General features: G+C 38.0%; 1 pseudogene; it reads right to left on the bottom strand.

The window, feature by feature from the left end:
- Positions 1–738: 738 nt before the first annotated feature.
- Positions 739–1,338, bottom strand: LOC113890485 (annotated as a pseudogene).
- Between the last annotated feature and the right edge of the window lie 9,953 nt (positions 1,339–11,291).

Genomic DNA, 11,291 nt, shown 5'->3' with positions numbered 1-11,291 from the left:
TTTATTTAATATGTATTTTTGACTATTATATTTATTCAGTTCAGTACGGTCACTCAGTCATGTCCAACTCTTTGGGATCCCATGGACTGCAGCATGCCAGACTTCCCTGTTCATCGCTAACTCCCTGAGCTTGCTCAAATTCATGTCCATTGAATCGTGATGCCATCCAACCATCTCATCCTCTGTCACCCCCTTGTCCTCCTGCCTTCAATCTTTCCCAGCATCAAGGTCTTTTCCAGTGAGTCAGTTCTTCACATCAGATGGCCAAAGTATTGGAGCTTCAGCTTCAGCATCAGTCCTATCAATGAATATTCAAGACTGATTTCCTTTAGGATTGACTGGTCTTATCTCCATGCAGTCCAAGGGACTCTCAAGAGTCTTCTCCAACACCACAGTTCAAAACCACACTGCATTATATTTATTACCATATTAAAAAGCTCAAACTTTGAAAATGAACATAGCACATTTCTTATCTCACAGTTACAGTGGGTCAGGTATCTGAGAATAGTTTAGCTGGATGGTTCTTTTTGTTTGTTTGTTTCCACTGTTTAATAAGACACATTTTAATTAAAAAAAAAACAAATGACTGACATTTTATACATTGCATTTTCTTCAGAAAATCAAAAGCAAAGGATCGTTCATATTTCCTAAAAGTTCATCACTGCAGATTGGATACAGAACTATTGAGAAAATGGCTGAACTTGCACATGAAGCTTACTTCCCCCTTAATTTCAGAATTCAAGTTTTCTCAGATGTCAATACAGAATCGAAAGCAGTTGGTAAAACTTTGCAGATTACTTGTGCTTGTTCCAGGCTGTTGCACTGGTAAAGCCACAGACTGTATTCTTGGTTGCTTGCATATGTGGTCTTCAGAGCCAGAAAGCTCTTTTCCTGCCTCGAGACCATCGTGGAAACACACCATCCAGATGATTAAATACAGAGCGAGCCGATGCGGAACACCATATTGATCTGATGTGGATGCCTTTATACCATACTTGGAAACTCCCATAATAAATTCTTCCTCCAGAGGAACAAAGGACAACTTTCTATCTTGCTGGGCAATAACTATATAATTTATCAGGTCCAGTGGTCCTTCGAACTTTTCCCCTCCGAAAGTTTCAGTTTCTCAATGGTACCAACATACTTTATTCGAAGTTCTGCACAGGTGTCTGAATTGTTGCTTTGTCCTGTGTTCTTGCTGGAATAGGTGTTGAGGCTTGCCTCGGTGCCGGACCGTGACAGCCCCCCAAGGTTGGAGTCTACCAACTTGTTCTTGGTACTGATTTCACTGCTCTGGGAACTGCTACTGCTGTGGTGCTTTTTTCCTTTATGAAACATCTTCCACCATAGCTTGATCCACAGGTGCTCCCTGCAGAATTGAACGCTATTCTACCGTCTTCAAAAGTTCTACAGACAGTGTGTGCACAGGTAGCATCCTTTCACTCCGACACTGTCAATTCTTGACAGAAAAGCAAGGTACCTGGGAAATCCCATGGACAGAGGAGGCTGGAGCGCTAACAGTCTATGGGGTGGCAACAGAGTCAGACGCGACCGAATGACTCGCCGCCGTCTGCGCTCACGGCAGCCACTTTGGTTCTAGCTGGATGGTTCTTACTTATGGTCTCTCAAGAGATGTTAATCAAGATATTAGCTAATACTGAAGTCAATTCAAGACTTAACTGAGATAGGTTCTGCTTCAGAGCTCACTCACTAGTCTGTTGGTTGGCAAGTCTCAAAATGTCCCTGCTGCTGCTGCTGCTAAGTCGCTTCAGTCGTATCTGACTCTGTGCGATCGCATAGACGGCAGCCCATCAGGCTCCACCGTCCCTGGGATTCTTCAGGCAAGAACACTGGAGTGGGGTCCATTGCCTTCTCCCAAAATGTCCCTACTCTAAGTTTATTCTTGTATCTCTGTTGGACTGCCTCAGAATATACAGCTGATTTCTTCCAGAAGCTTGTGATTTGAGAGAAAGTGAGAAAGCATCCAAATGCCACAATCTCTTTTATAATCTAGTATTATAAATGATGGAATTCCCAGATGGCTCAGTGGTAAAGAATTTGCCTGCCAATGCAAGAAACTTGGATTTGATCCCTGGGTTGGGACGATCCCCTGGAGGAGGAAATGGCAACCCACTCCAGTATTCTTATATGGGAAATCCCATGGACAGAGGAGCCTGGCAAGGTACAGTCCATAGTGTTGCAAAAAATTGGACATGACTGAGCCACTAAGTACACACACATTAGAAATGATGGCCTATTGCTTCTTTCATGTTCTGTTTTTTTTTTTTTTTTTTAAGAATCATGAAGTCAAGCTGACACTTAAGAAGGGGAAACTCATTAGGAGACAGCAATATCACAAATACTGTTCTGTGATTTTTCTAATCAAGTGATTATAAATTGGTAAATTATCTAACAAAGATGGGCAAGTACAGACTACATGAGGAATGAGCAATCATTAGAAGGCATATTGGGAAGAATTGTTAGTGAAATATCACATCAAAAAGCATACTGAAAGATAAACTTTGGAAAACTGAAAAGTGTCTTTTGCATTGATCTTCATCAGTTGCACATTTCCCAGGAGAAGACCCAAGTAAAATATTGATAGGTACTTAGAGCTTTAGTAATTTTCAAGGCTTTAAGGAAAACCAATAAATAATATATAAAGGTTTCCTTTTACCTTGTCAAATACAGTCACAAATCAGACATGGATTCATGCTGAAGATTGAGAATTTGTATTCAGCTACTGCTAAGCTGCTTCAGTCGTGTCCGACTGCCCATAGACGGCGGTCCACCAGGCTCCCCCATCCCTGGGATTCTCCAGGCAAGAACACTGGAGTGGGTTGCCATTTCCTTCTCCAATGCATGTAAGTGAAAAATGAAAGTGAAGTCACTCGGTCGTGTCTGACTCTTCGAGACCCCATGGACTGCAGCCTACCAGGCTCCTCCATCCATGGGATTTTCCAGGCAAGAGTCCTCTAGGTCTCCTCAATTTTGTAGACCTCACTCAGGACTGTGAATTTGGTACTAGGTGACTAGATAGTGGGAATTGCAGCAGAGTAGGAAAAAAAAAAACTAAAAAAATTTCTGATGTCCAATCAACATATAATTGGTTAATTAGTGTGCATTAGAATTTGAAGTATACTTATGTAGACATTAAAAATAATATTTAATCATTTTATTATTTCCATCCAGTTTTAGGAAAATTAGGTAATAAGAAAGTTAATTTGTTTTACTTAATTTATTTCTTTTTACTTTTTTATAGCTATTTAAAATATCCTTTCTGTGTTAAAACTCATAAACAATTAAATAGAATTGAGTATGTTTAAAATTTATTGAAAAAACAAGAAATTAATTATTCCACTAATTATTATGATTACCCTTATTGATAGATTATCTCTCTATTAAAAAAAAGAAAAACTTAGAAACTGTTTCTAAAAAAAAAGTAATCTAGCCTTCACAATATTGTAGAAAGGGAACCGAATGTTTTTAGTTATCTTTCTACTCAACTGTGTGCCAGACAATTATATTTATTTTTTCAAAGGGAATTGAATTGCAATCCAGTCATAACTGACTCTGTATCCAATTATTTATTTAAAAAGAAAAAAAAAAAAAACATTTGTTTTGAATAAATACACCAGTGGATTTAGATAAATTCGCAGGACAAAAATCTCTGAAGCTCTGTGTTGTTGTCAAATCGAAGGATTTTTCAGGTATTTAGGTTGTAAATAAAATAAACAGAGAAACAGGGCAGTAGATAGAGCTATACTTTGTCATAGACAATGTATGCACAAATCAGCTCAAAACTAGATATGATCTTAGCATTGTAATTAAAACATGTATTTAGTTTATTTAAACCTTCTGAGCTCTCAGTGTTGATATTGGGAATAAATAATAGTACATAATCCAAAGAATGGCTGCCAATATCAAATGCAATATTACATAGATTATTCTATTATTTTAATTGATTTTTCATTGAAGTATAGTTACTTTGCAGTATTGTATTAGTTTCTGGTATACAGCGAAGTGACTCAGTTATACACAAACATGCATTCTTTTTTGTATCCTTTCCATTATGGTTCACCCCAGGTTATTGAATACAGTTCACTGTGCTGTCTAGGAGGACCTTGTTGCTTATCCTGCAAGGCTTATTACAAATCATTGGCCTACCATGTGGCTGATGATAAAACATGAGCTCTTCTGTTTGTGGTTATTATTAGCAGTATGAAAACTGAAACTTGAAACAATTAGTAAACAGTTAGCTTTGCCTATTTTTAATTCTGCATTCTCAGATTCAGCCAACTACAGATCGGGTACAACACTTGTGATCTACAGTTGGTTAAATCTGCAGATACATAATCCACAGATATGAATAATTAGCTATGGGACTTAAACATCCCCAGATTTGGGTATCCACAGCAAGTCCTAAAGCCAGTTTACCAATACTGAGAGACAACAGTAATTTTACAAGTAGTGATAAACATTGCTTAGAAAAATTTATGGAGATTGATCCTGTATCAAACAATAAAGACCTTGTTATCAATTTACTAAATAAAAGACAGAAAATGAATGATATTAAATCCACAATCTGTATAAAAAATGAATATTGTTAAACTGGAACTTATTAGAATTAAATCTTTTGCTCTATAAAAGATCTTATTGAAAGGATTTAAAAAAAAGCTAGATACTGGGCAAAATATTTTCCAATCCTGTATCTGCTGAAAGACTCATATTTAAAAATATTTAAAGAGCATTCAAAACTCAACAGAAAAACAAAAGTAAACAATCCAATTACAAAATTATCAAAGGACACGAAGAAATGTTTTACCAAAGAAGTATAGATGGGAAATAAGCTTATATAAAAAGATATTGAATAACATTACCCTCAGGGAAAGGCTAAGTTAAAAATATGAAGAGCTGGTACTATACATCTATCAGAATGGCTAAAAATAAAAATAAAATAGCCATAATATCAAATACTTGCAAGGTTTCAGGAAAATTGTATTTCTCACATGTTGTTTGTGAGGATGTAAAAATGAGACAGTAATTCTGGAAGATATTTTCACTCTGGAAAATAGGTTTCATAGACACGTACATGCATACACATATAAAGCATGCTCTTGCCTTACAACCCACCAGATGCACTCAGATATTTATCCAGAAGGCAAAAACTTTTACCCACACAAAAACTTGTAGATAGTTATTTATACCAGCCTTATTTGTAATAGCCAGAAACTGGAAACAACCAAAATGTCCCTCAGCGGGTGAATGGTTTAACAAATGGTGGTGTTTTTATTGCCATGGAATACTACTCAGGAATAAAAACAAGTGAATTATTGGTATATACAACAACTTGTATGTATCTCAAGCTATTATGTTGAGCAAAAAAGCCAATATCAAAAGGCTGCAAACTACTATATAATTCCATTGACATGAATTTTTAAAATCATAACAATACAGAGATAGAAAACATATGTGTGGTTTCCAGGGACTGAGGATAGTAAGGGTGGGATTTGACAGATAAAGAGGTACCATGAGGAGACACTTATGCTGATGCAGTGGCTATGTATCTTGATTGCTGTGGTGATTACATGAATCTGCACATATAATAAAATGGCATAGAACTAGATGTGCCAATTGTACCAATATCAGTTTCTTAGTTTTGATACTGTACTATATTTATGTAAGATGGTCAACACCAAAATCGGATTGATTATATTCTTTGCAGCCAAAGATGGAGACGCTCTATACAGTCAGCAAAAACAAGACCGGGAGCTGACTGTGGCTCAGACCATGAACTCCTTATTGCCAAATTCAGACTTAAATTTAAGAAAGTAGGGAAAACCACTAGACCATTCAGGTATGACCTAAATCAAATCCCTTATGATTATACAGTGGAAGTGAGAAATAGATTTAAGGGCCTAGATCTGATAGATAGAGTACCTCATGAACTATGGATGGAGGTTCATGACGGGGGTCAAGACCATTCCCATGGAAAAGAAATGCAAAAAAGCAAAATGGCTGTCTGGGGAGGCCTTACAAATAGCTGTGAAAAGAACAGAAGCCAAAAGCAAAGGAGAAAAGGAAAGATATAAGCATCTGAATGCAGAGTTCCAAAGAATAGCAAGAAGAGATAAGAAAGCCTTCTTCAGGGATTAATGCAAAGAAATAGAGGAAAACAACAGAATGGGAAAGACTAGGGATCGCTCGAAGAAAATCAGAGATACCAAGGGAACATTTCATGCAAAGATGGGCTCGATAAAGGACAGAAATGGTATGGACCTGACAGAAGCAGAAGATATTAAGAAGAGATGGCAAGAATACACAGAAGAACTGTACAAAAAAGATCTTCACGACCCAGATAATCACGATGGTGTGATCACTGACCTAGAGCCAGACATCCTGGAATGTGAAGTCAAGTGGGCCTTAGAAAGCATCACTACAAACAAAGCAAATGGAGGTGATAGAATTCCAGTTGAGCTATTTCAAATCCTGAAAGATGATGCTGTGAAAGTGCTGCACTCAATATGCCAGCAAATTTGGAAAACTCAGCAGTGGCCACAGGACTGGAAAAGGTCAGTTTTCATTTCAATCCCAAAGAAAGGCAATGCCAAAGAATGCTCAAACTACCGCACAATTGTACTCATCTCACACGCTAGTAAAGTAATGCTCAAAATTCTCCAAGCTAGGCTTCAGCAATATGTGAACTGTGGACTTCCTGATGTTCAAGCTGGTTTTAGAAAAGGCAGAGGAACCAGAGAGATCAAATTGCCAACATCCGCTGGATCATGGAAAAAGCAAGAGAGTTCCAGAAAAACATCTATTTCTGCTTTGCCAGAAAGCACACTCGATGCTTTTGACTATGCCAAAGCCTTTGACTGTGTGGATCACAATAAACTGTGGAAAATTCTGAAAGAGATGGGAATACCAGACCACCTGACCTGCCTCTTGAGAAACCTGTATGCAGGTCAGGAAGAAACAGTTAGAACTGGACATGGAACAACAGACTGGTTCCAAATAGGAAAAGGAGCTCCTCAAGGCTGTATATTGTCACCCTACTTATTTAACTTATATGCAGAGTACATCATGAGAAACGCTGGACTGGAAGAAACACAAGCTGGAATCAAGATTGCCAGGAGAAATATCAATAACCTCAGATATGCAGATGACACCACCCTTATGGCAGAAAGTGAAGAGGAACTAAAAAGCCTCTTGATGAAAGTGAAAGAGGAGAGAAAAAGTTGGCTTAAAGTTCAACATTCAGAAAACGAAGATCATGGCATCTGGTCCCATCACTTCATGGGAAATAGATGGGGAAACAGTGGAAACAGTGTCAGACTTTATTTTTCTGGGCTCCAAAATCACTGCAGATGGTGACTGCAGCCATGAAATTAAAAGACGCTTACTCCTTGGAAGGAAAGTTATGACCAACCTAGATAGCATATTCAAAAGCAGAGACATTACTTTGCCAACAAAGGTTCGTCTAGTCAAGGCTATGGTTTTTTCTGTGGTCATGTATGGATGTGAGAGTTGGACTGTGAAGAAAGCTGAGCACTGAAGAATTGATGCTTTTGAACTGTGGTGTTGGAGAAGACTCTTGAGAGTCCCTTGGACTGCAGGGAGATCCAACCAGTCTATTCTGAAGGAGATCAGCCCTGGGATTTCTTTGGAAGGAATGATGCTAAAGCTGAAACTCCAGTACTTTGGCCACCTCATGCGAAGAGTTGACTCATTGGAAAAGACTCTGATGCTGGGAGGGATTGAGGGCAGGAGGAGAAGGGGATGACAGAGGATGAGATGGCTGGATGGCATCACTGACTCGATGGACGTGAGTCTGAGTGAACTCCGGGAGTTGGTGACGGACAGGGAGGCCTGGCGTGCTGCGATTCATGGGGTCGCAAAGAGTCGGACACGACTAAGCAACTGATCTGATCTGATCTGATAACCATTGGAGGAGCCAGGATAAAGTTTACACTGAACCTCACTATACTATCTTTGCAACTTCCTGTGAACCTATAATTATTTCAAGATTATTTGTTAAGTGGGTTAAAAAGATAGGCATCTCAATTAATCAGTTCCCCAAAAATGTCATCAAAGAACTTTGTCAAAATGATCCTGAAGAAGTCCTTCTAAAGAACAAGCTAATGATGAAAGTACTTCTTCAAACTTTTAGTTTACCATACATGAAAAATTTGAAACTATAAAAATGTAATATGAATTTTACTAGTGGTTGGTGTTATTATAGCATGTTAAACTATTTATTATTTGATTATTCCACAATTCAATTTTAGAGGGTACTCAAACTGCACTGAGTCCTATAATATTAATCTTTCAGGCAGACTGATAGACATCTTCCTCAAAATAATTTTATTACTACAATTTTATGTGTAACTAGAAAATTCAAGATGCTATATAATATTTTTCCTATATCAGTGAGCAACTCTGTCACACTTGTGAACTTTTATCTAGGTTTGATCTGCTCCAAAGCCTGTTATTTCCAATGTAGTAAAACTATAAACTATTTTCTCTTTTACCCTCGATAGGTATGTTGTTCATGTGTGTGTGTGTGTGTGTGTGTGTGTGTGTGTGCGTGTGTGTGTGTGCACTTCCTCGCTCAGTCATGTCCAACTATGTGATGCTATGGACTGTAGCCCACCAGACTCTGTCCATGGGGATTCTCCAGGCAAGAATACTGGAGTGGGTTGCCATTTCCTCCTCTAGAGGATCTTCCCAACCCAGGGACTGAACCCAGGTCTCTCACATTGCAGGCCTATGCTTTACTGTCTGAGCCACCAGCCATTTCTAAAAAAAAAACTTGGCCATCAATTTCTAACTCAGGTTTTCCAACAAATTGTCCCTTTAGCCCATCTCATTGCTTTTGTGTAAAAGTGGTTTGTCTGACACTCCACAGCTATTCTAGAAACTTAAGGCCATGTAAGGAAGGGCTACAGGACTGATTTCTCTATTAGAGGTTGCTGGTCTTCATAATGGAATGATTAGATCTGATTTACAGCGGAATCAAGGCTCCCCTTGTGGCTCAGCTGGAAAAGAATCTGCCTGCAATATGGGAGACCTGGGTTTGATCCCTGGATTGGAAAGATCCCCTGGAGAAGGCAAGGGCTACCCACTGTAGTATTATAGTCCATGGGGTCACAAGGAGTTGGATGTGACTGAGTGACTTTTATATACACAGCAGAATCAAACCTTGCTCTAGGTAACACCCTACAGGGAAGCTGATAATCCGCTGCAGCCACAAAGCAGCTGTTATTTCTCACTCAGGTGAACTTCTAAACAAGTAACTAACTTTGCCCAAAGGGGTCAAGGTCTCCTTGGAAGGATCCTAACAATTTCTTAATATTTCTTTTGCTGTCCTCAGTAAAGTTTTCAGAGTGTGAATTGTGTGGCTATTTAAAAACTCCAAGTTGACATCTCCACTTGCACTTGAAAAAAATTTTTCTAGTATCCACTGAAAAATTTAGACTGATAAATTCCATGTATTGGATGTTTGCAATTAGTTTTTTGGTTGACTGCCAAGTAGAAGTTAAATCTGGGGTAGCTGACTGCTGACTTAATCTAATTTCCATGCTCTTCAGTGTTTTCGTTCTCTTCCTAGGCCCATCTAAATTCCTCTTTCTGTCATTTTCCCTACTATTCTCTACAGAGTCTCTATTCCATGGGAAACAACCCCCACACATCCTCAACAGTATTCTCCACCAATTGTTTGTCTTTCACTAGAACCTAAGTTTCCTCTAATATTAGTCTGTTCCTGCATTCATCATGAGTGTTCACTCTACCATTCTCTACTTAGCTCAAGTGAGGATTGAGTTTTCCATAGCTTTCCACTTCTGCTTTCATCCTATGTAAATGTCTTCCATCTTTAAAAATTCCTGGTACCTGTCCATCCTATCCGGTATCACTCTTCTCCCTCTTTATCTGCCAAGCTTCTAATTTATCCCCTTTAAATCTTGATGATTAGAATCTTCTCTGGCATCTTCTCACATGACTTCACCATACATGTGAATGGCCCACGTATAAACCTTATAAATTTTTTTTTCTGTTTTCACACTGTAGCTCTTTATCTCTATACTTCTTAAATGACTAATTACCATCACTCTCCCCTCATTATCATCATCATGACCACATGTTCTGTCTTTCAAATTTACTCTCACTGTTTCCAGCCAATTTTTTCTCCTGCTTTATCAGCATATCCAGTTTTCTGTGAATAAATTTAATTCTTGTGATCTCTTCTTTACTTCTTTCATCAGTTAATACCATTACCAGCTTAGTCCCTTGTCTTTTTCTCGCAACAATCCAATACATACACTATGGGTAATCAATCCATAAATTTACATGCTCAGTTCCTACACATGGGTCATTCATTCAGTATTTAGGTGAACATCATCCAAATTAGCAGTTTGTTTTCTTTGAAAATATGGCCTCTAAGCTCGACAAGATGTTGTTACTAATTGGAGATCTTTGTATATATCACTGGTTAGCTTCTTGCATTCCTAAAACAGCTCCCTCAGAGCTTTGCTGGCATTTTCTTGGTCCCTGATTTACAGTTTTCCTCATTAGTCAGTGACCAAATTGTTCTCATCTACTTCCTTCTAATTTCAGTTGAGACTTGATTCTTCCCTACTACATTAAAGATAAATACAAATGGCAACCCACTCCGGTACTCTTGCCGGGAGAATCCCATGGACAGAGGAGCCTGGTGGGCTACAGTCCATGGGCTTGCAGAGAGTCAGACATGACTGAGTGACTAACACATTCACTCTCACTTTTCACATATATTCTAGTTTGTATTTGTTCTTATCACCTCTGATACTGATCTATCACTTTGATTTCTCCTCTTCTTACACCTTCAACTTCTCTTTCTTTCCCTTCAGAATATTTGTGAAATCATTCTATCATATTCTGTTTCATGTTTATTTTACATATTCTTTTAAATACTTATTTATTGTGCTTCTTTCCAATCCTAACTTCAAAATAAAAGACTCCTTTAACTTTCTTCAGATTATTCCTCTCCATTTTCAACTTAATACATTGTATTATATGTTGTTGTTTCTTCATCACCTCACGACTGTTTATTTTGAAAACAAAATAGCTAAAATAAAATATGCGTGTTATAGGTATCACATCTCTTGATATCTGAATATGGACCATTATAAAAGTTTAATCCTGTTAAATTAATAATAGCTAATACTTGCTAAACTCTATTCAAAGGGATTACGTGTTTTGGTCACTTATTTCTCACAATAATGGAATGAGATTAGTACTACTATTATTATCAT

The sequence above is a fragment of the Bos indicus x Bos taurus genome, chromosome 3 (genome assembly GCF_003369695.1).
Source record: "Bos indicus x Bos taurus breed Angus x Brahman F1 hybrid chromosome 3, Bos_hybrid_MaternalHap_v2.0, whole genome shotgun sequence".
NCBI lineage: Eukaryota > Metazoa > Chordata > Mammalia > Artiodactyla > Bovidae > Bos > Bos indicus x Bos taurus.
Note: the sequence above shows the minus strand (reverse complement) of the source record. Positions and strands in the feature narration are given on the sequence as shown.